The sequence below is a fragment of the Mytilus edulis genome, chromosome 11 (genome assembly GCF_963676685.1).
Source record: "Mytilus edulis chromosome 11, xbMytEdul2.2, whole genome shotgun sequence".
Classification (NCBI taxonomy): domain Eukaryota; kingdom Metazoa; phylum Mollusca; class Bivalvia; order Mytilida; family Mytilidae; genus Mytilus; species Mytilus edulis.
This window is the reverse complement of record NC_092354.1, coordinates 67,317,172-67,323,171: the sequence shown is the minus strand read 5'-3', so window position 1 is coordinate 67,323,171 and position 6,000 is coordinate 67,317,172.

The window sequence follows — 6,000 nt, the reverse complement described above, 5'->3', positions numbered from 1 at the left end:
TGAATTCAGAATTTATATAGCTAGAAGAGGAGAACAGTTGGTTCTCGTGGGAATGCCGACTATTTGTTGCAAAGCACGTCCTTCAAAACGATAATGTCAGTATCTATTTTTGTTTAAATCTTTTTTGGTTTGCAATTGAAAGGTTTTTTTGACAAAGTACGATATATACCTCCCTAAGCCAAGATAATTGTACCTACGTTGGCCGTTCTTTTTTATAAAACAAAGCAGGACCAATTCTTTCAAGTCAAATTTGTGTTTGAAATGGAGGAAAACATGCGATAAGGAAAGAAAAGTCAAGTGTTTTGATACTATTGTAAGTGAAAGAGTCTTATATTTTATGTACTCAAACGCCACCTCTAGATAAGATAGATTCACAATAACTTTGAAGCCCGGCTATGATTACTGGTCAAATTGATGATTTAGGAAGATGTTTCTTTGAGCCCTTCATATATGTCACCCTAAATAATAATATTGGACTGCATAAGTAATTTGTTTTTCTTTTATTTTAAAAACATTAACTTTTATCACATAAGAGATATTGCATAAAGTATTGTGAGGCAATTGTCTTCCTCTTGAACATGTTGAAATGGAATATACATATGTATTGTATCAAACAATATAACCCTCGGGCCTAATATACTAATTTTTAAGCCACGATTATAAGCTAATTGTTTTTCAAAAGTGTTGTTTTAGGTAAACTATATTCTAAATTAAGGTTGTTAATTTCATTGATTTTATAAAACAATGCACCAAATTTGAAAATATGTAAATCATGACTTGATGATGATGTTTCAATGTCATTTTTATTTGAAATGAATAAACCACTTACTCATCATATTGATTGAGATCGGACGAAATATGGCAAGACTATGGTAATTTAGATTTTCCTTGCAGTTAATCCTTATATAGATTATGGCAGTGTTTTGGTTTGTTACTTTGTCGATTCGCCCAAATAGACAATATTGTTGTTGGGTAGGGAGTATTATTTGTTATCTCCTTATGTAACTTTAGTTTATTTTTACCATATGCCAGACAGCTGTAAGGAGTTATGTCTAAAATGGGATTGAATAAATAAATCATTTTCACTTTTTTTTACATTAAAGTGTGACAAGTCTCTTTTTTACTTCAAAATCTTTTACATATGTACTTTTCAGGAACGATTTTTCCACAAGCTTTCAATTCAAATTTGGACTCTTACTAATTCATTAACAGCTGCTATAGATATCAGCAATTATCTTATTTCTTCTGCAAATTATTTGCTTGTATCTAATTCATGTTATTTGTTCTGTATTTTTTTTTTCTTTCTCCAGAATATTGATTAGATAGTTTGGACACGAAATCAAAGAATTAATAAGTTTTTTTAAACCCACACCACTAAACAAAATATACACTACAAATTGAAGATACAGGTTTTCCACTTGAAATTCGACATTTAAAAAAATTGAACCGGACCGATAATATTATTTTAATCTATAAATGATATTTTGTATCACAACGATTTTTCATTGCTAACATTTATTCAATTCGATTTTTTTTTTATTGTTTATGGTCCCATTTCGTGTTGGTTATCGTGTTTTTTATGTCTTTTTAAAAGATTTCATATTTTCGTATGTTTATTTGATATAGGTTTTTTTTCTTTTTATACATTTCAAAAATTAAGAACCAAGTCTGAATTTGGACATGTAGTTATCAAGAAAATGTTTGAACTAGAACGTCCTTTACGATTAGGTTCTAGTAGTTAAAAAAGGCAACACATGGCTTTTAATTTTGAAAACTGTATCGTATGACAGAGAATAAGTACTGAATCAGTCACCTCCTTTACTGTAAAGAGTAAACGTTGCTTCTTACGTTCTGTTGAAACACTAAATTATGGAATCTGCCAGCAATGTGTTGTAGAATATGGGTCGTTTTTTTAACCTGATTTGGTGAACCAATTCAATTCTGATGCCTCGTGTGCATTTTCCCTACCTTCCTTTGGCCCATCACTCACAACTTACACCAGTCTGAGAGGTGGTGTGGCATTGTTTAAATGTATTGATGATAACAAAAAAGCAAAACAAATGGTGACCTTGCAGGTGACAATTATAAAAATATGACCCAATGCTTTTCGCTAGCGCACACAGTAGCAGACATATTTTTACCGCTACGACATGAAAAGCTCAATAAAGTTGTCTGTTGAAAAGGAAAGCCGCACAAAGAGTACACTTTCGACCAAAGTGTTTCAGATTATTGAAGGGAGAAGGATACTGACTGGAAGAATTTTCTTTCTGTTAAAGAAAACCAACAGGCTCTCCCTAATTTCTTTGGTAGTTTTTCTTTTTTAAAACTATGACAAATCCCCTATGATTCCACCTTATAGTGAGCTTTACTCACCTGGAACGTTTGTAAATCCGAAATTGTCAATGACTGTTGTAACTTGCTTAGCACTCACCAAGGGCCAATACTCGTATGATAATTAATGCCTTATACTTTGACATGACATTGTTCTGTGTGTTCACTACTGCAAACAACTGACACATGCATGCGAGTTGTAGGTGCAGTTGGATGTGTACGGATTGCTAAATTAGTCTTGTACATGAATGATTTATTAGTTGTTGGTGGCTTTGAACTAGCTGTCAGATAACTGCGAGTACTCTCAGATCTGTTCCTAGTGTCTTTTTGTTGTTTGGATGTACAAGTACCCGGCTACGTCCAATGGTATTTTTGTCCATCTGATGAGTTAAGCCTTTTTCAGCTGATTTTTATAGTTCGTTCTTATATATTGTACTGTTATACCACTGTCTCAGGTTAGGGGGAAGGGTTGGGATCCCGCTAATATGTTTAACCCCGCCACATCATTTATGTATGTGCCTGTCCTAAGTCAGGCGCCTGTAATTCAATGGTTGTCGTTTGTTTATGTGTTATATATTTGTTTTTCGTTCATTATTTTATATAAATGAGGCCGTTAGTTTTCTCGTTTGAATTGTTTTTACAAAAGACTTGAAAGGGCACACACGACTATTGTAGTTACAGAATTTTGGGAGTACTGACGAAGATGAAGCCCTTGTTTGTGTAAGAATTTAGTTTCGAAGATGTATGATGATCTGAGGAATGATCTCTTTAAATCATTCCATCACGATATTAATAAAATTCGCGTCAAGCAGCTTGCCACCAGTAAAAAAAGTATGTTTAGTCAGGTTACCTCTCTGTGAAGCGAAAATTTTGACCGCATAAAACATTGCTAAACCCCCTGTTATTTTAAAGGGCATATGTCAGCAGAATTCTTGCAGGATCTTTTGTGTTCATGTTAGGGAAAATCTTCATGTGAAAAGTATTTGTTCACAACAAAACCTTACATGTACGGATCTTTGTTCCTTTCAAGGGTAAGAATTATGAAGAAATTCCTTGACAGATGAATCAGAAGATACTCCTGGATAAAATCTGTTTTCTGATCATTTTGATTGGATTTTTTAATGTTCTTCGAACTAATTAGTGGTTTTTGGTTGCAATGAATTACATGCATGAGCTTTTTCAAAATAAACATTCAGGATAGAAGGCTTTACTTTAAAACAACATTTATCTTTTATTGCTGAGGTTGAATGTCACCCGGCAAGGTAACTACTGTAACTTTAACGGAATTTGTATTGATCTTGTATAATAGAACAAGTGTTGAAAAACGCCAATTTTCAGAATTAACCGATTACTAAGTAATATGTTCCTTTTTTTTTACATTTTCGAGATAATTCATTTTCAATTGATTTGAAATTTAACACAAAATGCTGCTTATATCTTTCAATTGTTAAGATACAGAAAGAAAAAAAGAAAACAGTATGTTGATCTTTGACCTTAATTTATGCAAAACTGTTACCACATTTCTTTCTGACGACATCGATATTCCAAAAGTACTCATTTTTCCGAATCCAATGATATATGATATAGCCATATAGTATGTTTGACGATTAAATTTTAAAAATATTGGGTCTGGTCAGCGTACTATGAGTAACCGCAACATATATTGAAAAAAAAATTGTAATTGTTAATTGGACATGTCGTCCATGCAATGCATTTTAAACGACATTTTACAGGAGTTTTACACTGTATATTTAAAATAACACGTATAGTGATATTGCAAAAACACGATACACGATGCACAGCAGGAACTTCGAGTCTTTTGATTTACGATCCTATCTTTAAATAAACTGAACGCGAAATGTAAGATTTGCTACCATAAATGCTACCTCTATGATCATGTAAAAAGTTATTAAAATACAAGGCTATAATTTGGCATGCCGTTCACGAGTCTCGTCTACATACGATTTTTAACAGGCGCTAAAATTAAAATAAAAAGTTGTACGGCCAAATAATAAACGCAGGTAAAGAGCATGCATTTATTAAGAAAAAAAAACAAAAAAACATTTACAATTTATAATTGTTTTGCCTCAACCAAATGCTATGAATTTTAAACACAATGCGTATTACCACAAATATTTTTCAGCATCTTACAGTTTAATACGAACGTTCATAGTACATGATAACTATAATCTAAAAATGATTTGGTATACGTGAATATGCACAGCGACCAAACATCCTAATATAACTGAAACTTATTGAAAAGGGAACAGTGTTAGATCATGCAACACACAAATTAAACGTTATGAATGAACTAAATAAAACGGACAATAATTGAAACCTGCACCACTTATAGCACAACTAACAGGTACATTATACATGTTATAAGTGGACAAAAGACAATTAACAACGGTTATGAGACAACCAACAAATGGCAAGGTTGACTTTCTTAATGTAGATTTGTTTATTCAACTCAGTTAATACAATATAGAAATCGTTACACAACTGGTACATACATTATTTCACTTCGAAGGGTCTTTGGAATGATGATCCTATAATAAATTGCTGGGTTTTTTTTATCTGATGTAGGTTTTTATCGAAAAACAATCTAACTAGCGTACCGGATGTTGTTTTCAAGAGTAATGTGGCATTGAGAAATGTGTAAGTAAATAATAAATATAATTATGTCAGAATATTTGCTGAATTTCTTATGAAAAAAAAAGAAAATAATTTAGCAGTATTATATAAATTTAATTTTCGCTATATACATGATATAGATGACGCTGTCTATTACATTCAGAAAATGTCAAGGAAGGTCGGTATCTTTCGTCTCTTTTTTGATGTCGTGAAAGCACTTTCGAATGAAGAATGTGTTATCCTTATCTGATGATTAAATTTTGACATCGCAAATCTTTACCTATTTTGGATCATATAAGCTCTATGCAGAACAAAAATGGAATAAACAATTGGACGGAAATCACTTCTGACATCTACCGTGTACATTCAATTGCATGAATAATAGCGCATATTATGCATTGGATATAATTAAAACCATTTAACGAAAAGAAAGTTTGACGATGAATGTAAAAAATACTGACCATTTCGGTATAACACGAAGGCGGAAGATACAGAAGGGACAATCAATCCGGTCGTTTTTCTCATGGTAAGTGGCAATGATATGTCTAAATTTCATTCGATTATGTGACAAGCAAAACTGTCTGATAGGGTTCTGGAACCGGCACCTGAAGCATATGGGTAACCATCTTTGGTTTAGATATTTCATAACGATGAACAAACTCATGATGATATCTGTAAAATGTTCGGAGAGATTATATCAATTTTACTACTTCGAAACTTTATTAGATAGCTTCCATGAAAGCAGTAACACTTTTGTCTAGGAAGTATTGATCAGAAGGTTTTATTTGATGATATCATAGATACCGACCTACTATTTAATTTAGTAAGATAACTGAAAATGTAAAATGGTACAATAAACTTGTTTTTGTTGATTTCAAAAAGTTTGCTTGAAACATTTTGCGGACCCAGCAATATAACGCTTTCTTATATAGTTGTGATAACACTATGTCGTTTTGATATCCAAAACAATGAAAAAAAATCCATTTCAACATCCTTGAAATGTGAATGAATTAAATACAAGATTCGGGATTTTCT